At 40.9% G+C, this 24,289-nt stretch overlaps 1 long non-coding RNA gene across 1 annotated transcript; it reads left to right on the forward strand.

Annotated features, from left to right (window-relative positions):
* Positions 1-337: 337 nt before the first annotated feature.
* Positions 338-12,109, forward strand: LOC140532332 (uncharacterized). The gene is made up of 2 exons (XR_011976458.1): positions 338-473; positions 9,914-12,109. It is a non-coding gene; the product is annotated as an uncharacterized lncRNA (long non-coding RNA).
* Positions 12,110-24,289: the final 12,180 nt, after the last annotated feature.

The following is a 24,289-nucleotide window of genomic DNA, read 5'->3' on the forward strand; positions in this document are numbered from 1 at the left end:
CTAGTCTAATGGGAGAGAAACATTCAAACAAACCAGTACAGACAAGCAAGCTCTAGAGACAGTAAAATGGAAATCACCAACATAAAAAAGGCAGGAGAATCCAGGGGGACAGGGAAAAAGAAGGTGGGTTTTTTTCTGGCCTTGAAGGAAGTTGAGGGAGAGATGCAGAGGGAGAGAATTCCAGGGAGGAGGGAGAACAAGCAGCAGGGGGCTGGACAAGGGGTAGAGGAAGGGCAGGAGGTAGGCCAGGAGTGTGAAGACTGAATCAGTGGGCAGGGCCCAGGTTGGAAAGAGCATTAGAAGCCAAAAAGAAGACTTCATACTTGATCCTAGAAGCAATGGGGGAGCTGGGGTGACGTGGTCAGGTCTTTGATTTAGGAAAATCACCTCGGAATAAGGGTGGACTGGGGTCCATGGGTCAAGCAGTGAACCCTGCATGGTGGGGGCAGCGAGAGAGGAGGGATGTTTCCAAGGTAAGGCCTTACAACGACTGGCTTTGGGCAGTGAGAGTGAGGGGCTGAGCAGGATACCTAGGTTGTGAGCTTTGGTGACTGGGAGGATGTAGGTGCTCTGGACAGTAACCTAAAATTGAGGAAGGGAAGGCTGCAGGGGAAAGAGGAGGAGTCCTGTTTTGGACATTTTCGGTTTAAAAAGCCTACAGTGCCTCTGGTTTAAGATGACACAAAGGCAGGGGAAGATGCAGGACTGAAGGCTGGGAGAGAGCTCAGGGATGGACAGAGATCTTTAGAATCATCTATATAACAAGGGAACCTATTGAGATAGCTCATCCATCAGGAAGCTGATTTGTGGCAGCCAGGAGCTCAGAAGGTGGATGACATCTGAGCTTCTCTCCAGCCTACCCTGACTCTTTCATTTAACACACCCCACTAGGTGGGTCACTGATGGGCTGAGGTCCTTCCCCTACTAAGTCACACTACACCCAGTCCTCAGATTCAGTCTAGGCCTGAGTTCCCTCTCATTTTCCCCTTTCATTTTTTCTTTTCCTCCCTAAGTCAGAAGGAGCTGAAGGGTGAGCGGAGGAGGCCTGGGAAGGAAAGATCCTGGAAAGAGAGGCCTTCTTCCCTCCCTCCCTCCCTCCCTCCTCCTTTCTCCCCACACATTCCCTCTTCCACTTTTCAGTGGGCAGATCCTGAGGACTGATGATTGATAGAGAGACTGATCCTCTGATAGGGCCCCAAGGAAGGGAGCTGTCTCAGGTCCTCCTCTCTGCCCACGACCTTCCGGAGGTGGAGGATGAAGTCCCAAGTCAAGGATTGGGGAGGGGGGGTTGCTCTAGCCCAGGACATTCCAAAGGATGACTCACTCCCTGTTGAGCCAGAGTTCAGCCCCAGGGAATGAGGAAGTTTGGGTGGCCTTAAAGGCCCAGCTCCCCCAGGGGGCCTGGAGAGGGAAGATGGCCCTGGGCCTGGGGAAGAGGAGGGTGGCCCTGCCCGAGACAGCTGGCAAATGTGATCCAGCTGCCTGCTATCATCCCACCTGGCCTGAGTCTGGGGGAAGGGAGGAAGGGAGGGAGGGAGGGAAGAAGGGAGAGAAAGGGGGAGAGAGAGAGAGAGAGAGAGAGAGAGAGAGAGAGAGAGAGAGAGAGAGAGAGAGAGAGAGAGAGAGAGAGAAGGAAAAGGAGGGAGGGAGGAAGAGGGACAGAGTAAGGGAAAGCATGCTGAGCCGCTCAAGAGAGAAACAATGAAAAACCAGGGTTTCCCCTCCTCCATCCCCAGCAGGGAATGAGGGGGCCCCTCCTCTGCTTTTCTTCCTGCTCCAGCTCCCCATTCCCGAGTCGCCCCCCTCCCTTCCTCCTCCTTCTCCTTCTGCCTTTCCTCCTGTGACTCACTCCTGCTCCTCGCCTCCTGCTTCTTTCCCCTCCTCCTCCCCCTCGTCCTCTCCATCTTCTCCCGCTCCCCTGTTCTCTTCTCCACCCCCTCTGCCTCTGCTTCTCCCGCTGCCCCTCCTCCTTTCCCCCTTCTCTCCTGCCCCTCCCTCCTTTTTCTTTCTTGCTCCTCCTTTGTCCTCTCCTCTGCAAAATCTTAAAAGACCTACTCGCCCATATTTGAAATGAAAACCAGGAAACATAACGTTTTATTCAATAAACAGAAATACACAAGTTGTATTTATTTAATAGTATGATATTTTTGCTTTTCATTTTTCAAAGGTCTAGTTCCATATTATAGCCAGTTAACAGGATAACATGGAATCAGAAACATGAGATGAAGAGAAAAAGAGATGAGGAAACACCAAGAAGACTAGGAAGGTTAAAGAGAGATGAAGGAATTCAGCCGTTGAAAGAGTGGCCATCCCCTGGGGCATGTTTGGGGTGAGGCTGGGCTCTGATGCCTTCCAGGGAGCCACCAGGTCCCCATCTCCTTTAGGGCTGCCTCAGAGAGGATTAGTCACTGACCAGAAAGAGCCACCTACTTGAAGGACTTAAAAGGAAGAGGTAATTCCCAGTCAGTCCCTCCTCTCCTCTATTGAGGAGATCAGCGGCTGTGGATAGGACTTTTGTGTATTATATAGCCTTGGCTCTTTCAGGCCTGGATGTTCAGCAAGCTGAAGATATCTGATCTTGGAAGGTTATGTGGTGAACTGGGAGGAGAGATGTGAACTCATCACCCTGGGGGTCTTGTGGCCATCAAAATGGAAGTTTTTCAGTGATGCCTCCAGAGCATTATCTTTTTATGTTTTAAATTTGAGTTAGTTCAGAGAAACCCACCCATAAGATTACTGTCATTTCTCTCTCTGGCACTCCCTCTATCTCTCTCTATGGTTCCATCCCATCTGTTTGTCTGTTTGCCTGTCTGTTTGCCTGTCTGTCCATATGTCTGTCTGTCTGCCCGTATGTGTCTGGCTTTACCCATCTGATGACCAAACTCCTCATCTGCCTGCCTCTCCACCTGTCTGTCTCTCTGTCCATCTGTCTTTCTGCCTTTTTGCCCATCTACCTAACTAAACTTCCCATCTGCCTGCCTTCTGAGAGAATTGAGATCAGGACCAAGGAGTCAATTGTGGGAGTAGAGCGAACCACACTAACTCCATCTTTTGACTCAATTCTAGAGCTAACAGTTTCTATTCAGTTTTGGGTCTAGTCCAGTTTCTATCTTGTGAGAAAACTATTCAGTTGTGACAATTGGGAGGAAACCTTACTGCATCATTTGAACCTATCCCTGTGTGGCTGGGAAATTGGACCCCCTCTCCCCACTGTTCATCAAACCTTAACCAAGGAACAGGGTTATGCTGACCAGAACCCCAGTCAGATGCACAGTGATGCAAAGAGTTTTCTCACAGCTATTCATCTCATGCAACCCATATGTCTTTGAAAAATGGCTCCATCCCAGTCAATCACTTCCTGAGGTCATGTTTCATTGCATGTTTACAGATCCTTGGAGAGCAGGCCAGCTCCTTTTCTGAATTTAGGGAATTACACCTGCATGTTCTCCACCGGCCAACTTGGAAAGTCCCTAATCTTTCATCTAATTAGAAATCAGATCACCTACTTTTATGCTGTTCCATTTAACTGATTGGTCTAATTTAATTAATTTTTTTAATATAGAAAAATTTATCTCTCCCTGTATTTAGGATCCAGGCCTAAGCTAAGGAGATCTGGTCCTGGTTCATTGAGCAATTGGCATGTATTGCTTAAAAAATCGATATGCTCAGAAGATCATACCCTTGTTTTCCTCAGTCACCTCATCTTTTACTCACCATCCTCCCTACCCTGTCTGCCTGTCTACCTACATATCTGTCTGCATTTTTGACCAATATGTCTACCAGACTTCCCACCTGCCTGCCTCCCTACCTGTCTGCCTGTCTCTCCATAGTTCTGTCTGCCTTCTTGACATGTGTACTGAATGTCCCATCTGCATGCCTCCCCATCTCTTTTTCTGTCCGCATGTCTTCCTGCTCAGCTGCCTTCACCTGCCTTTCCATATACCCATCTGAGTTTGTCAGGTGCCTGCCCTCTCTGTCCAGAAGTCTGTCATTTTAGCTTTAAGCTGAGGTAGCATGGTAGGAATAAAAGGTTCTGGTTCTGAAGTCAGAGGACTTGGATTGCTAGCCCAGTTCAGTCACTTTCTTTTTTAAAAATTCATTTTCTATTTTATTTTCAGTTGCAAATTCTCTCCTTCCCCCATCCATTGAAAAATGGACTACCAATATGCGTAGTCATAAAAAATAAATTCCCAAATTGACCATATTCAAAAAATAAAGAAATTGAAGAAAACATGCTTCAACCTTTACTCTGAGTCCCTCAGCTCTCTGTCCAGAAGCGGATGGGCAGCATGTTTTATCATGAGTCCTTTGGAATTACGGAGGGTCGTTGTGTTGGTCAGTTACTGAGTCTTTCAAAGTTCATTATCTTTATACTATTGTTGTATAAATTGTCCTCCGGTCCTGCTCACTTCACTTTGCATCAGTTCATACAAGTCTTCTTAGCATTTTCTGAAATCCTCCCTTTCACCATTTCTTATAGCACAGTAGTCTTCCATGACTTGTTCAGCCATTCCCCAATGGGTGGGCATCCCTCCATTTCCAATTCTTTGCAACCATGAAAAGAGCTGCTATCACTCTTTCTGTCATCGTATGCTTTTGTACTTTTCCTCTTTCCTTGATCTCTTAGTAGTGGCATGACTGGGTCCAAAAGTATTCATTTAGTAGCTTTTTGAGCCTTGTTTCACATCGCTCTCCTGAATGGTGCTCCTGGTTCACTCTGAGTGCACCTGTTCTCCCAGAGCCCTTCCGGCATTTGTCACTTTCCCTTCCTGTGATCCAAGTCAATCCGCAGAGTGTGTGGAGGTACCTTGGCTTTGCTTTCATTTGCATTCCTCTCAATAATAGGAATTTGGAGCATTTCACTTTGACTTCTTCTAAAAAATGCCTGTTTATGTCCTTTAACAATTTATCAATTGGAGAATGGTTCTAATTCCTACAAATTTGACTTCAGTTCCCTTTGTACATTAGAAAGAAGACTTTTATCAGAGAAACTTGCTGCAAAATTTCCCCCAGTTTCCAGTTTTTCTTTTATTTTAGCCACATTGCTTTAGTTAGTGCAAAGCCTTTTTGATTTTATGTAATTCAAATAGTTCGTTTTACTTTCTGTGAACTCTGTCTCATTTGCTGATGAATTCCTGCCCTCTCCAGGTAGTTTCTTCCTTGCTCCACTAATTTGCGTATGATTTCACCCTTTATGTCTGAATCATGTGTTCATTTAGAGTTCCTCTTGACTTATGGTGTGAGACGTTATTCTATGCCTATAGCACAGTCTTCTGCCAGATAACTTTGCAATTTTTCCAGCAGTTTTTGTCAAAGAATGAGTTTGTGTCTCAATAGCTGAGATCTCAGGGCTTGTCAGACTCTAGGTTACTGTGCTCCTCTGCTTTGTACATTGTGGACCTAATCTGTTCCACTGATCAACCTGTTTCTTTTTTTAATTTTAATTAACTAATTTTTAGTTCTCAACATTCACTTCTATAGACTTTGAGCTCTAAATTTTCTCCCCATCCTTTCTCTCCCTTCTCCCCAAGATGGCATGCAATCTGATATAGGCTCTACAGATACATTCCTAGTAAACATATTTTCCCATTGGTTATGTTATAAAGAAGAATTAGAACGCGTGGGAGGAGCCATGAACCTCTCCATTTCCTACCTAGGACCAAATTTTTGCAAATTAAAGATTTATAATGTAGTTTGAGATCTGGTCTTGCTAGGCCTCCCTCTTTCCATTTAAAAGAAAAATGGATTCCCTTTATATTCTTGAATTTTTGTTCCTCTAGATGAATTTTGCTATGATTTTTTTCTACTCTATAAAGTAATTCTTTTTTAATCTGGTTAGTATAATGCTGAATAAGTAATTTAATTTAGGTAGTATTATCATTTTTGTCATATTGGCTAGGCTTACTGATGAGCAATTGATATTTCTTCACTTATTTAGAACTGTCCTTAAGTTATTTAACTTATTAGGTTTTTAGATGACTCTCTAGGGTTTTCAGATTACTGAAGTCATATCATCTGCCAAGAATGATGGTTTTGTTACCTCATTGCCTATGCTTATTCTTTCAATTTCTTTTTCTTGTCTTACTGTTGTACCTAGCATTTTTAATACAATGTTGAATAATAATTGTAATAAAAGACTTCCTTGCATCACCCTTGATTTTATGCATAAGGTTTCTAGTTTATTCTCATTACAGCTAATGCTTACTGTGGTTTTAGACAGATACTACATACTATTTTAAGGAAATCACCATTTATTCCTATGCTTTCTAGTGTTTCTTTAGTAGGAATGAGGGTTGTATTTTGTCAGAAAATTTTTTTGAATCTATTGAGATAATTACATGATTTTTGTTGTTTTTGTTATTGACTGGTCAATTATGCTGACAGTTTTGCTAGCATTGAACCAACCTTGCATTCCTGTTATAAATCCCACCTAGTTGTAGTGTATTATCTTTGTGATATATTTGTGTAATCTCCTTACTAGTATTTTATTAAAATTTTTGCATCAGTATTCAATGGGAAATTGTGTATAGTTCTGATTTTCTGTTTTGATTCTCCCTGGTTTAAATATCAAGACAATATTCATGAAAGGCATTTGGCATATTTCTTTCTTTATCTATTTTTCTCAAAATTTGTGTAACAGAATTAATCATTCTTTAAATGTTTAGTAGAATTCATTGTAAATCCATTTTTCCTGAAGCTTTTTTTTAATTTATTTAACTTTTAACATTCATTTTCACAAAATTTTGGGTTCCAAATTTTCTCCCCTTTCGTCCCCTCCCCCCACCCCAAAACACTGAGCATTCTGATTGCCCCTGTGTGCCAATCTGCCCTCCCTCCCTCCCCACCCCTTCCCTTTGGAAAACAAGCAATTCAATATAGGCCAAATCTGTGTAGTTTTGCAAATGACTTCCATAATAGTAGGGTTGTGTAAGAACTAGTTATATTTCCCTCCATCCTATCCTGTCCCCCATTACTTCTGTTCTCTCTTTTGATCCTGTCCCTCCCCATGAGTGTTGACCTCAAATTGCTCCCTCCTCCCCATGCTCTCCCTTCCATCATCCCCCCCCACCCTGCTTATCCCCTTCTCCCCCACTTTCCTGTATTGTAAGATAGGTTTTCATACCAAAATGAGTGTGCATTTCATTCCTTCCTTTAGTCAGATGTGATGAGAGTAAACTTCATGTTTTTCTCTCACCTCCCCTCTTTGTCCCTCCACTAATAAGTCTTTTGCTTGCCTCTTTTATGAGAGATAATTTGCCCCATTGCATTTCTCCCTTTCTCCTCCCAATATATTTCTCTCTCACTGCTTGATTTCATTTTTTTAAGATATGAGCCCATCCTCTTCAATTCACTCTGTGCATTCTATCTATGTGTGTGTGTGTGTGTGTGTGCATGTGTGTGTGTGTAATCCCACCCAGTACCCAGATACTGAATAGTTTCAAGAGTTACAAATATTGTCTTTCCATGTAGGAATGTAAACAGTTCAACTTTAGTAAGTCCCTTATGATTTCTCTTTGCTATTTACTTTTTCATGCTTCTCTTCATTCTTGTGTTTGAAGGTCAAATTTTCTTTTCAGCTCTGGTTTTTTCATCAAGAATGCTTGAAAGTCCTCTATTTCATTGAAAGACCAATTTTTCCCCTGAAGTATTATACTCAGTTTTGCTGGGTAGGTGATTCTTGGTTTTAGTCCTAGTTCTTTTGACTTCTGGAATATCCTATTCCACGCCCTTCGATCCCTTAATGTGGAAGCTGCTAGATCTTGTGTTATCCTGATTGTATTTCCACAATACTTGAATTGTTTCTTTCTAGCTGCTTGCAATATTTTTTCCTTGACCTGGGAACTCTGGAATTTGGCCACAATGTTCCTAGGAGTTTCTCTTTTTGGATCTCTTTCAGGTGGTGATCTGTGGATTCCTTGAATACTTATTTTGCCCTCTGGTTCTAAAATCTCAAGGCAGTTTTCCTTGATAATTTCATGAAAGATGATGTCTAGGCTTTTTTTTGATCATGGTTTTCAGGTAGGCCCATAATTTTTAAATTGTCTCTCCTGGATCTATTCTCCAGGTCACTTGTTTTTCCAATGAGATATTTCACATTATCTTCCATTTTTTCATTCTTTTGGTTTTGTTTTGTGATTTCTTGGTTTCTCATAAAGTCATTAGCCTCCATCTGTTCCATTCTAATTTTGAAAGAACTATTTTCTTCAGTGAGCTTTTGAATCTCCTTTTCCATTTGGCTAATTCTGCTTTTGAAAGCATTCTTCTTCTCATTGAACCTCTTTTGCCAATTGAGTTAGCCTATTTTTCAAGGTGTTATTTTCTTCAGCATTTTTTTGGGTCTCCTTTAGCAGGGTGTTTACTTGTTTTTCATGCTTTGCTTGCATGTCACTCAATTCTCTTCCCAGTTTTTCCTTCACCTCTCTAACTTGATTTTCAAAATCCTTTCTGAGCTCTTCCATGGCCTGAGCCCATTGAGTGGGCTGGGATACAGAAGCCTTGACTTCTGCGTTTTTCCCTGATGGTAAGCATTGTTCTTCCTCATCAGAAAGGAAGGAAGGAAATGCCTGTTCACCAAGAAAGTAACCTTCTAGAGTCTTATTTTTTTTCCCTTTTCTGGGCATTTTCCCAGCCAGTGACTTGACTTCTGAGTGTCCTCTCCACCCCTACCTTGCCTCCAGATCCGCCCAGCCAGCACTTGGGGTCTGAGATTCAAATACTGCTTCCCAGCCTCAGAGCTTTGGGCAGGGGCAGGGCTGCTGTTCAGTGTGGGATTAAGTTCAGATGCTCAGGTCAGGGCAGGGCCACCTCACAGGCTCCGTTCCCTCAGGGGTTTATGCAGAGACCTTCAACAATGGATCTGGGGTCCTGCCTGCTTGGGGAGCCCTGGTCTGCTCCCGACTCCACTGCTGCCTCCCGAGGGGGCCTGAGTTATGGGGGCACCCCACTCCCCTCTCCACCCACCAAAGAGACCCTCTCACCGACCCTTGTCACCTGTGGGTGGAGGGACCTGCAGGGCTGCTGGAGATTCTGTCCCTGAAGCCTGCTCGGATCTGCTCCTTTCAGCGCTGCCCCGCCGAGGCAGGGTTGGGCTCTGCTCCGGGTCTGGGGCATGAGGGACCTTTTGCAAGAGGTTTTCAGGCTCTCTGGAGCAGAAATCTCACCTGCTCCATTCTGTGGCTTCTGCTGCTCCAGAATTCGCCGGTGGTTCTTTTTTTTTACAGGTATTTTATGGGCAGTGCGTTCAGAGGTAGTGTATGTGTGTCTTTCTACTCCGCCATCTTGGCTCTGCCCCCCCTGAAGCTTTTTTCTTACAGTTAACTAAATTTCTTTTTCTAAGATAAAGTTTTTAAAATATCTTATTTCCTCTTCTGTTAATCTTGGGCAATTTATATTTTTCTAAATATTCATCCATTTCATTTAGATTGTCAGTTTTATTGGCATATAATTGGGCAAAAAAGCACCTAATAATTTTTTTCATCTTCATTAGTTGTGAATTTACTTTTTAAATTCACAATACTGATAATTTGGTTTTCTGCTTTCTTTTTAAAAATCAAATTAGCCAGTGTTGTTCAGTTCGTTTTTCTTTTTAAAAAATCAACTTTTGGTTTTATTTATTAGCTCTACGGGTTTGTTTTACCTTTCAACTTTGTTTATCTTTTCTTTGATTTTTAGGATTTCTGTTTTGGTATCTAATGGGGGGAGTCTTACTTTGTTGGTTTTCTAATTTTTTAGTTGCATATCCAACTCATTGATTTGTACTCCTCCTTCCTTCAGTTATGCAAGCATTTAGAGACATAAACGTTCCCCTATGAACTGCTTTGGCCATGTCTGACGAATTTTGGCATGTTGTCTCATTGTTCTTATTGTCTATAATGAAGTTATTGGTTGTTTCTATAATTTGTCCTTTGAACAGGTGCCAAGGTCATCCACTGCATCCTGAACCACTGGTAGTTATTCTGACTTTTGTCTTGCCTTTGGACTCTGATGACTCTGGACTTTAAACAACTCCATCTCACTTAACTCCAATTTATGCACAAGTCAAAAGATATCACCCATACCATTTTATCATTTTAACCTGCCTTGAAGTCCTGTGGTGACAGGAAAACGATGAAGTAGCAGGTGAGGATACACTGGGAGCCCTGCAACAGGTCATCTATACCATAGGGTCATCTTCTCACTGAAGTAGCAGTGGAGTTTGGCAGATCCCTGGGTGTCTGAATACCATTTTTTAAGGATCACTCTGCTCACCTCCTGGCACAAGGAAAGGTCTAGAAAAGTTGCCCTAAAAGTTGTCTACTTCACCTAATGTAACTCTGACCTGCTTACTACAGCAGGCAAGGATCTGACCCAGTAGTCACACACACAAACACATGCGCGCGCACACACGCACACACACACACACACCTTTTATGAAAATTATTTCACTCACTATTGGTAAATGGAATGTGCATTTGCTTATGGACAACATGAAATCTAGTAGACCTGAAAGACAAATGATTCTTGTGAGAGAATTCAGCAAGTATCACATCCAAGCAATAAACCTGAGGGAAACAAGACTGGCAAACGAAGGTCAGCTTACTGAAGTCAGAACTAGATTCTCGTTTTTCTGGAGTGTCTGCAATGATGGGGAGCGCTGTGAAGCTGATGTAGATGTCTCATTCAAATCTCATCTAGTCAAAAGCTTGTGTGCCTTCCTAAAAGAAGGAATGGCAGGCTCATGACCACACCATTGTCACTGATGGAGTCACATTGATCAGTGATAAGGTCGTGCAGGAAAACACCACACCACCATCATCAGTGCCTATGCTCCCACTGTGATGAACTCTGATGATGTTGAGAAAATGCTGAAGACCTGTAAACCTTGATCATCAATGTGCTGAAAGAGGACCATCTTGTAATTCTGTGTGACTTTAATCCCAGGTTAAGCACAGACATGGAAAGGAGTACTTGGGAGGAATAAAATCAGAAAGGGCAAAGCAATGATCACTTACTACCGAAGACTTGTGTGTCTCATGACCTTCTCATCACCAACAGTATCTTCCATTTACCTAAATGCAATAAAATTTTGTGGATTCACTCTCAGAGCACACATTGACATTTAATAAACTATGTCATTATAAGGATAAGAGTCAGACAGCATGTGAGAGTGATGAAGGTGATGGGCGGTGCAAAGTGATGTATTGATCATATACTTATCATCTCCAAACTAAATATTCACATTCAACAAAAATAGTGGCCCCAAGGTAAAATGACTACTGGAAGAATTAATGTTAACTGATTAGAGGGCTTCTCCATGTGTGAATGCTTTGCTGTTAACTTGGAGGGAAAGCGGAGTCAAGGCACTGTTGGCAGCAGTGGAGTAGAAAAGGAGTGGGCAGCTTTCAGATGTTTGGTGTACAGCACTTCATTTACTCATCTGGGCCAGGACACTCACAAACATCAAGATTGGTTTGACAAAAATGATGGGAAAATTCAGGCTACTGAACAAAAAATGAGAACTCCAGCAGGATAGTTCTTCCTTCTCTACAAAGGCAGCATTTAACTCCATCAAAAGTAAAGTGTTGTGAAGCTTGGAGAGATGCAAGATTCTTGGCTCAGTTTTATGCTGATAGTAGCAACCCAAAGTGCTTCTATAATGCTGAGAGAAATATTAATAACCAATGATTTGGGGACATTCAGATTTCCCCCTTTATCTTTTATCCTCGTTTAAAGACCTTAGTCTCTGAAGGTTGAGCTAACCTTCTCCTCTATCCAGACCCCCCCCCCCCTCCTGAGGTACAGAAGTCATTGTGCTCTGCTTAGATTTGGGTGGGTGCAAATTCTTTCAGTAGAAGACTGGGGAGAACTCAGGAGCAAATGACATAACCAAAGTTCATTAGAATAAGGTCAGTCCCTCATTGTCATATTCATTCTTTCATTAATTATTAACTATTATTATTAACTAATCAACTATTAATTGATTGCCACCCTCAGGAACACTCCTCTTCCAAAGGGCATATACGTTGTAAGCCATGATTTTCTTTGGTCTAAGAGAGAGATGGCCAAATGGCCATCCTTTTATTAATAAACATGCTGACATTATTAATAAAATGATTAAATTACCCACAAATTATGTCTCTCAAATGACATTTTAAAATGCCACAATGCCCTGGAGGCTATTTATGGGTTAAAGACTTATGGTGCACCTCAACTACTCAACTGATGGAGTCACATTGATCAGTGATAAGGTTGTGATCCTGGAGAGATGGGTTAAACACTTCCATAGTGTTCTCAACAGATCATCATCAGCCAATGCTGAAACCATTGACTGTTTACCTCAGGTTGAAGTCAATCCCTCTCTGACCAAACTGAAGAAGAGATTTTGAAAGCCATTAGGCTCCCCTTGTGTGGCCAAGCACCTGGTGATGATTCTATTCTGGCTGAGATTTACAAAGCAGAAGGTGTGCTGCTCATACAAAAGCTGACTAAAATTTCCTGGGTTATATAGCAAGAGGAGGCTAAGACCCAGGACTTCAAGGACACTTCCATTGTCCATCTCTAAAGTAAAAGAAAATAGGTTGTCCTGTGACAATCACAAGAGGGTCTCTCTCTCTTAGTCATTGCCAGCAACCTTTCTGCCAGAGTCTTCTTTCACCTGGAAGATGGTCATCTACCCAAAAAGCCAGTGTGGCTTCAGAAAGGGCTGTGGAATGATGCATATGGTGTTTGCTGCCCAATAACTCCAGGGGCAATGCCAGGAGCAGAACCAAGGTCTGTACACCACATTTATCAATCTGATCAAGGCCTTTGATACTGTCAGTCATAAGAGCTTGTGAAAGATCATGGCAAAATTTGGTTGTCAGTATTGTATGCCAGTTTCATAATGGCATGCTTACATGGCTTGTGGATAATGGACAATACTCCTGCACTTTTCCAGGCACCAATGTAGTAAAGCAGGGCTGTGTGCTTGTTCCCAGGCTTTTCAGCATGATGTTTTTAGGGTTGATGTTGCTGTTGGGTACCTTCAACAAGGACAAAAACAACATCAAGGCCAACAACACTGATGGTCAATTCTTTAACTTGAAAAGGCTACTAGCCAATACTAAAGTGGAGGGAGAGTGAGTGCAAGACTTTGTTCTCAGATTATTGTGCACTCAGTACAGCCTCTGAGGCTGAAATGCAACAGAGTATGGGTCAATTCTCTGTCAACTATGCTAATTCTGATATGACAATTAACATCAAGAAAATAAAGGGTTTCCACCAGCCAGCTTTGAACCATCTATATATGGAACTATCGGGTTACAGCAAATGAAAAATTTTTGAATGCTGTGGGTAAATTCACCTACTTTGGCAGAGTACTTTCCTGGGATGTCCACATAGTTGAGGTTGAAGCGTGTGTTGTCAGAACTAGTTCAGTGTTTGGGAGGCTCTGAAGGAAAATATGGGAGAGAACTATTAGGTTGCCTACCAAACTGAAGGTCTGCATAACGCTTGTGCTGATCTCATTGTTGTATATCTGTGGCAGTCTTCTAGCTCTATGCCAAGAAAGAGTATCATTTCCATTTGAATTGTCTTAAGAAAAATCTGAAGATCACCTATCAAGAGAAGGTACTAGACACTGAGGTCCTTTCTTGAGCTGAATTGCCAAGCATTCAAACTTCACTCTAGAGAGTGCAAAACCTATGGGATGCAGTGAAAGCAGATCTTAGGGGGAGTTTTCTATCTCTAAATGCTTATATAAATAAAATAGAGAAAGAAGGAATCAATGAATTAAGCTTGCAACTTAAAAAGTTAGACAAAGAGCAAATTAAAAATCCCCAATTAAATACCAAATTAGAAATACTGAAAGCCAAATGAGAGATTAATAAAATTGAAATTAAGAAAACTATTGAACTAATAAATAACACTAAAAGCTGGTTTTAGGAAAAAAACAACAAAAATGATAAAACTTTGGTCAATCTGATTTTAAAAAAGAAAGAAGAAAAGCAAATTACCAGTATCAGAAATGAAAAACGTGAATTCACGACCAATGAAGAGGAAACTAAAACAACAATTAGGAAATATTTTGCCCAACTGTTTGCACATAAATTTTACAATCTCAATTAAATGGATGAATACTTACAAAAATACAAATTGCCCAAATGAACAGAAGAAGAAGTAAAATACTTAAATAACCTTATTTCAGGAAAAAAAGAATTGAACAAGCCATCAATAAACTTACTAGGAAAAAATCTCCAGAGCCAGATGTATTTACAAGCAAATTCTATCAAACATTTAAAAAACAATTAATTCCAACACTACGTAGACTATTTGGGGAAATAGGCAAAGTAGGAGTCCTATCAAATTGTTTCTATAATACAAATATTGTACTTATACCTAACCTAGGAAGAGTCAAAACAGAGAAATAAAATTATAGACCAATTTCCCTAATGAATATAGATGCGAAAATTTAAATAAAATATTAGCAAAAAGATTACAGCAAATTATCATGAGAATCATACACTATGACCAGGAAGAATTTATACCAGGCTGGTTCAGTATGAGGAAAACTATCAGCATAATTGATCATATCAATAACAACACTAACAGAAACCATATAATTATCTCAAGAGATATAGAAAAAGCTTTTGACAAAATACAACACTCATTCCTATTAAAAAGCACTAGAGAGCATAGGAATAAAAGGAATCTTCTTTAAAATGATAAATAGCATCTACCTAAAACCATCAGCAAGCATTAATGGGGATAAACTAGAAGCATTTCCAATAAGATTAGAAGTGAAACAAGGACGTCCATTATCACCTCTATTATTCAATATAGTATTAGAAAAGTTAACATTAGCAATAAAAGAAGAAAAAGAAGTTGAAGGAATTAAAATAGGCAAAGAAGGAACAAAGCTATTACTCTTTACAGATGATAAGATGATATACTTAGAAATGCCTCAAGAATCAAATAAAAAGCTACTTGAAATAATAAATAACTTTAGCAAAGTTGCAGGATATAAAATAAACCCACATAAATCCTTGGCATTTCCATATATTATCATAACTTTCTTGGATAAGTCTCATTTCTTTTCCCATTTTTTCCTCTGTAACTATTTTTTGGTATTTAAATTCCTATTTTTGCCCTTTTAAAAATGTTTTTCTTTAATTCTTCTAGAAATTCTTTCTAGGCTTGTGTTTAATCTGAATTTTTCTTTGAGGCTTTGCTAATATGTGGAATGATTGCCTTGTTGCAGTGAGGGCCCAGTTAAGATTGGATAATATCCATCTGTAGTGTCATAAAGGGAGCATTATATTTTGGTGAGGGATATTAAAAAATAACAACAACTAACACTTCTGTAGCACCTACTATGTGCTAGGCACTGGACTAAGTGCTCTACAAATATTGTCTCATTTGATCCTTACAACAACCCTGGGAGGCAGGTGCTATAATCATCCCCATTTTAAAGTTGAGAAAACTGAGGCAAAAACGTTAAATGACTTGCTCAGGTTCACAGAACTAGTAAGTGTGTGAGGATGAATTTGAATTCAGATCTTCCTGACTCCAGGAAAGCACCTGGCTGTCTCAGTAGATTAAAGGAGCATGAGAGACAGAGGTCCAAGATGAAGCATTTATTCATTATGAATAAATATTCATTCCAGAGGAAACAGTGGGAGGGGAAGGAGGAATTGGAGTGGTTTGTGATGAGGAAGATGGGAATAAGAGGTGGGGGTGGTCATAGTTTTTTCTTCCATAGTCAGTAATTGGTTAATAAAGGGAGGGGAGAGAAATAGGAGGGGCATATGAGAGAGAGAGACAGAGACAGAGACAGACAGAGAGACAGAGACAGACAGAGACAGAGACAGACAGAGAGATAGACTGAGACACACAGAGAGAGACAGAGACAGAGAGATAGACTGAGACACACAGAGAGAGACAAAGACAGAGAGAGACAAATAGACAGACAGAGACAGCGATAGACAGAGAGACAGAGAGAGACAAAGAGACTGAGACACAGAGAGAGAGAGAGACAGAGAGAGGCAGACGGGGGGGCAGAGATGGATATGTGAATGGCAGTGAAATTCCTGATCTGCCTGTCTATTAGCATACCACTTGCTCTTTGGGGCACAAATATGGTCATGAACCAGGGGCCTCATTGGTGGCATGAGAAGGGGAAATGAGAAGTGGGAAGAGAGAGTTCATCACATGGCTAACATACACAGGTTGAATGGTGGCTTTGGGAATCAAACTCCATTATTCTTTTAAGTGTTTCCTTGCAAATAACAATCAGAAACTTGTGTCAGATGTGAGTCGATGGTCTTCACATTCCAGTCATTCACAGAAAGTCAGTTTTTAGAACACCTCTGAGGTTCCAGTCAGGCCCAAGCAAGAGAAACAATACGAATTTTGCAAAGAATTCCAGTGCATAAAAATCGAGGTCCACCACAAGAGTTCCAACCAGGCCTTTCTGCTCACAAGAGGGACATTTCTCCTGTCATTGTTGCAAATGGGCTTGACCAAGACTGTTCCAAGACTTTCCACATCCGTTACTATACTGGGAATTTCACCAAATGTGCAAACTCCCATCATTCACTCTCTAATAATACACTCTGGATAATTGTTGGCTTCTTCAGATTCCAGGGCCTCTACTCTGAGTTATAATTAAGAGGATAACTCAGACCCTTAAGTGGCCTCAGGGAGGCTGAAAATGGATGATGGATGGATTCATGGCAGGGAAAAATAAGACACCCCAGGTTGGATCCTGCCCTGTCAGAGCTGTGTGGAGCAGATAGGAAAAATACCTTTGTTGATCATAACAATCATGTCCAGGTGCCCTGAGCAGAGACAGCATTATTCTAGGATCAAGGAACTGAGACCTTAGTAACAAGGAGAACAGACTTGAGTTGTCCCCACTGTGGACAGCTTAGGTCTCATTTTCTGCAGAGCTGGGCAGCAGACAGTCTCAGTAGCAATCCTTTCATTGGGCCAGAAAACACAGTACTGGAGCATCCATTTATCTTCCAGGCCATGTCATTTCAAATGACCAACTGGGGTATTTGTACAATAGCTTACTTATCACAGCACCTAGAACACAATAGGTACTTAATCAATGCCTTTTCTTTCCCCTTCCTTTCCTTTTATGCTCCTTTTCTGGATCTTCATGCAGGGCATAGCACTAACCCCACAGGACTCTGTCCTGGGTCCTTTTCTCTTCCCTTTATATATTTTATTTAATGATAATATCAGCTCCCAAAGGTTCAAATATCATCTCTATGCAAATGATTTTCGAATCTATTTATTCTCTCTCCTAACCTCCAGGTGCATATCCCCAAATGCCTATTGCACATTCTGAACTGGATATTTTATAGACATCTTAAACTCAACATTGTTTAAAATTGAACTCATTATTTTTTAAATAATATTTTATTTTTCCACAATTACATGCAAAAATGAATTTTAACATTTGGGTTTTTTTTTAAGTTCCAAATTCTATCCCTCCCTTCCCTCCCCTTTCCCTGAGAAAGTAAGTAATCTCATATAGATTATACATGGGCGTTTCTATATGAAATCATTTTTTGAAAGAAAACAGGAAGGAGGGAAAGAAGGAAGGAGAGAAGGACGGAGAAAAGAAAGGAGGAAAGAAAGAAAGAGAAAAAGAAAGAAAGAAAAAAGGAAGAAAGAAAGAAAAACTTAGTGTGCTTTGGTCTGTATTCAGATGCCTTCAGTTCTTTCTCTGGAGGTGCATAACATTTTTCATCGTGAAACCTTTGGGATTGTCTTAGATAACTGTATTGCTGAGAAGAGCTGTCATTTATAATTGATCATGGTACAATGTTGTTGTTACTGTGTATAATGTTCTCCTGGTTCTGCTCACTTCACTTTTCATCAGTTCATGCAAGTCTTTTTCTAAAATCATCCTGCTTGCCATTTCTTATAGCACAATAATATTCCATTATAATCATATACCATAATTCTCTCAGTCATACCCCAATTGATAAACATCCCTTTGGTTTTTTATTATTAGCCACCACAAAAAGAGTTACTATAAATAATTTTGTGCAAATAGGTCCTTTTCCCTTTTTTATGATCCCTTTGGAATACAGACATAGTAGTGGTGTTGCTTATCAAAGGATGTGTAATTTGATAGTCCTTTGGGTATGGTTCCAAATTGCTCTCCAGAATGACTGGATGAGTTCATAACTCCCCCAACAGCACATTAGTGCCCCGGTTTTCCCACAACCCCTCGAGCATTATTGTTTTCCTTTTCTATCATGTTAAATTATATAATATCTCAGAGTAGTTTTAATTTGCATTTCTCTAATCAAAATAACTCATAGCATTTTTCATATAACTATAGATAACCTAGATTTCCTTGTCTGAAAACTATCTATTCATGTCCTTTGACAATTTATCAATTGAGGAATGACTCACATTCCTACAAATTTGACTCAGTTTTCTATATACTTGAGAAACGAAGCCTTTATCAAAAATAATTGTTATAAAATTTTCCCCAGTAATCTGCTTTTTTTCTAATTCTGCTTGCATTGGTTTTGTTTGTACAAAAACTTTTAAATTTTATGTAATCAAAATTATCCATTTTACATTCTGTAATGCTCTCTATATCTTGTTTGGTTCTAAATTCTTATCCATAAAGCTGACAGGTAAACTATTCCATGCTTTTCTGATTTTCTTATGGTATCACCCTTTATGAGTAAATCTTGTACCCATTTTGACCTTATCTTAGTATATGACATAAGATTCTGCTTCATACCTAGTTTCTGCCCAGTATCCACAAAAACTTTTCTCAAATGAGTTTTTGTCCCAAAAGCTTGGATCTTTAAGTTTATTAAACACCAGATTATTATGGTCGTTTACAATAACATATTGTGTGCCTAATCTATTCCACTGATCCACCACTCTATTTCTTAGCTAATACCAGATTGTTCTCATGAGTATCATTTTATAATAGTTTGAGATCTCTTATGTCTATGCTACCTTCCTTCATCTTTTTTTCATTGATGGCCTTGATATTCTTGACCTTTTGTTCTTCCAGATGGATTTTATTATTTTTCCTAACAATAAAATAATATTTTGCTGTTTGGTATGGCACTGAATAAGTAGACTAATTTAGGTAGAATTGTCATTTTTATTATATTGGCTCTGCCAATCCATAAGCAATTAATATTTTTCCAATTGTTTGTATCTGACTTTACTTGGTTAAGAAGTGTTTTGTAATTGTGTTCATATAATTTATATAGTGTAAGATAAGATAACACACACACATACACACATACACACATACACACACACACACACACACACACACACACACATCCCCTAAACTCTCCCTCTTTCCTAGTTTTTCTTTTACTGTCAAGGACGCCAGAATCCTTCTGGTTAGCGAGGCTTTCAAACTAGGTTTTATTATCAACTCCTCACTCTTTCTCACCCTGAACATTCAATATGTGGCCTTATCCTGTAGATTTTACCTTTATATTGTCTCTCCAATAAACCCCTTTCTCTTCCTCTGACACTGCCCTCACTCTGATGTAGACCTTCCATCACCTCATGTCTGGACTATTACAATAACCTACTGGAGGGATCTACCTGACTCCAGTCTCTCCCCATTCCAGTATATTCTCTGCTCAACTGTCAAATGTATCTTAAAGTACAAGTCTGACCATTCAGTAAAATCCAATGATTCCCTAATACCTTCAAGATCAAATATAAAATCCTCTGTTGAATTTTTAAAGCCCTTCAATAATGTGCTCCCTTCCAGCTGTCCTATAGCTTAGTCCTTTCTTTATCCTCTTCAATTCAGTGATACTGCTCTCCTTACTGTTTCTGGAATAAGATGATCCATCCCCCAACTCCAGGCATGTTCATTGACCTCTGAGCCTGGAATTCTCTCCCTCCTGCTCTCAATCCCCTGTCTTCCCTGGCATCTTTCAAATCTCAGCTAAAATTTCATATCCTTCAGGGAGTCTTTTCTAACCCCATTAATTTTATTGCTTTCCCTCAGCTGATTATCCTCAATTTATCCATATATATATCTCATTTATACATCATTGTTTACATGTGGTATCTATCATTTGGCTGTAAGCTCCTTGAGGACAGGGACTGTTTTTTTTTTCACCTTTCTTTGTATCTCTAGTATTTAACACAGTGCCTGGTACCCAGCGCGCACTTGCTGGTTGACTCAATTTGACTTGACTCTAGCCCTTGTGGCCAACCTTGTATGACAGATTAAGTTGGTTGGTCTTAGACATCAAGAGTCCAGGCCCCAAGCTGTTACCAATTCTTCTTTGGGGTCACCATCGCCCTTGGTATTGCTACCCTGCCTGCTCTCCAGCTCAAAGTCAACTGACTACAAGTCAAGACCAAAGTAGAGGGACTTTTGGTGCATGATTTTCTGTTTGCAGATGACTGTGCACTCAGTGCAGCCTCTGAAGCTGACATGCAACAAAGGAAGGATCAATCTTCTGTTGCTTGTGCTAATTTTGGCCTACAAATTAACACCAAGAAAACACAGGTGCTCCATCAGCCACCACCACACCATCCATATGTGGAACCATCAATTACAGTAAATGGAGAAGTTTTGAATGCCGTGGATAAGTTCACTTACCTTGCTAGTATACTTTCCAGGGATGTACGCATTGACAATGAGGTTGATGTACACATTGCCAGAGCTAGTTTGATGTTTGGGAGGCTCTGAAGAAAAGTATGGGAGAAAAGAGGAATTAGACTGACTACCAAACTGAAGGTCTGAAGTGTTGTGCTGACCTTTTTGTTGTATGCCTGTGAAGTATGGACAGTCTGCCAATGCCATGCCAGGAAACTGAATCGCTTCCATTCGAACTGTCTTAGGAAGATTCTGAAGATCACCTGGCAGGATAAGATACCAGACCCTGAAATTCTTGCTCGAGCTTCAGAGAGCACAACTCTGATGGGCTGGCCGTGTTGTTTGAATGCAAAATATATGCTTGTCAAAAAGACTTTTATGGAGAACTCACATAGGGCAGGAGATCACATGGTGGTCAGAAGAAGCAATACAAGGACACTCTCAAGGTTTCTCTCAGGAGCTTTGGATTTGATTTGCGACATGGGAGACACTGGCATAGGACCACTCAGCATGACATGTCTGCATCAGGAAGAGTGCTGCGCTCTTTGAGCAAAACAGAATTGAAACAGCACAAAGGAAACATAAGATGAGCAAATTTGGAGTATCCACCACAAATGTTCACACAGACTATCTGTGCCCAACCTGCAGTAGAGCATTCTGAGCTCGTATTGGTCTGATCAGCCACAGTTAGACACATTGAAACGTGACTTTATCATAGTGATGTCATTTTGGTTCTGTCAAGAAGGAAGAACAACAACCAACCAACCCACTCCCTGCCACTCTGATTGGACAATGAAGTCATAAACTCCCCTACTGGGGGAGGAGTACTGACCTCTCCTCAAACATCTCATTTCTCAATGGGCTGCTCTTGTTTTGGACTTCTTTGAATCCTCCCAAGGCCCCTATGCTGGTGACCCCCCCACACTCAATTTCAGCTTTCTTGTATATGTTGTCATCCCCTATCCCCTAGACTGTAAGCTTCTTAGGGCAGCCTTTGGCTCTCTTTATCATGTTTGTATCCCCAGTGCTTAGCACAGTGCCTGGATCATAGGCACTGTTGATTATAAACTCTGTTATGGTTTTAAAGGATGTTTAATATTTCTGCTTTTTGCATTATTTGTAACTTCTCTATGGTTTATTTTTGTAAAGGTGGAGTGTTACAAAGAAATGAATACACTAATACAAGACCAGAGGTAAAGGGGAATGCGGTCGTCATGTTCAAGTATTGGAAGGGCTGTCACAAGGAAGAGGGACTATCCCTGTTTCTTGGGATTGGCCCTTGGGAGCAGAACTAGGAATGATGGGGGAAACTCAGAAGAGACAGTTTCAGATTGGATGCTGGAAGATCTTCCTAATCATAAGGCTATTCAGGAGTCAGAAGGGACACCTCAGCATCAGTGGATTAGGGTTCATGGGGAGACTTCAAGCCAAGGCTGGATGCATATTACATCAGAGGGGATTCTTGACCTGGCTCAGGTCATACCAGATGAGCTCTGAGTAATTCAAGTCTCAGATGCCTTAGACAAAAATATAATTTTTAGGAATCCACAGAATCCCTTGTTACTCTGAGTTTGACTGTCAAAGACCCTCATTAGGAAGAATGCTGTCATTTGGTAAGGGGATATAGAGGAAGGATTATGAGGTGATTCTGTAAATGATGAGAGAACAGTCAGTTAGCACATGGTATCTCTATTGCCTTAAGTGGCCAGAAAGCAGATGGAAGCCCTGTGTAGCAATTGTGGCTGGAAACACAAGTCCCACGTTCTAGATAGAGGCAGCAAGCAGGCTGTGCCACAGAGACATGAAATGCTAACCCTGCCATGTCACTGACAGCATCGATTCCCTGAAGAAAGGGAGGGATCTGAAGACAGACACATTGAAAAGTCCTCTCAAACCAGAGGCTTTTCTGGTGTCTCTGAGATATCAAACAGCCTCTTGGTGAACACAGGAAGGTAAATGCATGATCCAGATGGATAATGTGAGTTCAAGAATGATCAGAATGGAGCTCACCACTGGAATGCTGAAGAATAAGCTTTCAGTTTTCCAGACACTGCAACAAAAGCAGTTTCCTGCTTGAGGGGGTACTGGTGCTGGTAGCTTTTAAGTTTCAGAGGAAGACTGCAAGTCCCCAGTCACTGTTTTCTGTTCCTTCAGAGAGGACAGAAGGCTTCTCTTCTCCCCATTCTCCGCACCTCAAGCCCCTCTTCATCTTCCCTCCTTCTACCTGTCTTTACTTCTTCTCCTTGCCAGGCACAGCCCCTCCATTGGTACTGAGTCTCTCTTAGGAGCTGCTTGCTCAATCATTCCCTTTTCTTCTCTCATTTTCTATCCATTCTGAGTCACTGTCTCCCATCCTACCACTTACAAACATGCCCACATATCTCCCATCTTTAACAATCCTTCACCTGACCCCTATAATATATGATACATAAAGGTTCTAGATCAAGATAGCCTTCTAGATGCCTTCTAACATTCACAGTCAAGCACCTAGAAAATATTGTCTATATTAGTAGCCTCCTTTTCTTCCCCAACTGCTCACTTCTCAAACACTTTGCTCCCTGGTTTCTGATATCACTGCTCACTGAGACTGCTTTCTGTGAGATTTCCAACAATCTATTCGAAGTTAAAACTAATGGTGTTTTCTCAATCCTCCTTCTTTCTCACCTCCACAGTATTTGACACTTTTTCTTGCCTTGTAGGACATCCTCTCTCCCTGGTTTTCTTCCTACCAGCCTTACTGCTGTCTTCCAGACTCCTGTGGTGGATCTTTCTCTCATTCAATAAGTATATAGAAAGATCACTTTTCTTACCCTCTCTTCCTTGATCTTTCAATGAGTTCAGGTATCATTTCCATTTCATTTTATCTTCCATGATTTTGTCTGTTCTTTGTTTGGGAGCTATTCTCCCATCCATAGATCTAATAGGTGCTTTTCCCATGTTTCTCTAATGTGTCTGTAGTATGACCTTTTATACTTAAGTCATGCATTCATTTGGAGCTAACCTTCATATAGGTGTCTAAAGCTAATTTCTTCCATAGTGCTCTCTAATTTTTCCCAAATAGTGAGTCCTTTTCCTAGTAGCTAGGGTCTTTGTGTTTATGGAATCCTAGAATATCAGACCCATTGGCTTCTGTGTTGTGTATACCTTGCGTGTTCCACAAATCGATACCTTTCTAACCTTCATTTCCTGCCCCTGGAGCCGATGAGGACTACACATCATCGGTTCGAACTCTGTGGCACTTCTTGTCTCTGTCCTTTCTCTCCACTCACATATTCCCTCCCCAGGTTCACGCCTTCTCCTCACCTGTTTCTCTAACCATGCTGGTGAGCACTTCTGGATGAAGTCACCAAAAGGAGCGTATTTTAAAGGAGAACAAATTCAGAAGTGAAAGGGATATTCTACAGAGACTAAGCCTTTCCTTTTACCAAGGTCCTGGAAGGCTACAAGTCACAAATAGTAAGGAACCAAACCAACCTCTTAGTTCAGGCCTTCAGACTCCAGCCCAAGGGCTCCTTCCACCTTATTCCCTTCCCTGACTGTGGTCCTTTAGCGATTGCTTCTTGACTCCCTAACTCCCCTTTTGTGACAGACATTCCATAATTTCTGCCCAATACTCAACCCTGCTGCCCCTTAAGAGATGGTCTCAATTCCTAGTTTACTGAGAAGCTTTAAACTATGTGACAAAACACTCTCAGCTCATGTTTT

This window comes from Notamacropus eugenii, chromosome 3 (genome assembly GCF_028372415.1).
Source record: "Notamacropus eugenii isolate mMacEug1 chromosome 3, mMacEug1.pri_v2, whole genome shotgun sequence".
NCBI lineage: Eukaryota > Metazoa > Chordata > Mammalia > Diprotodontia > Macropodidae > Notamacropus > Notamacropus eugenii.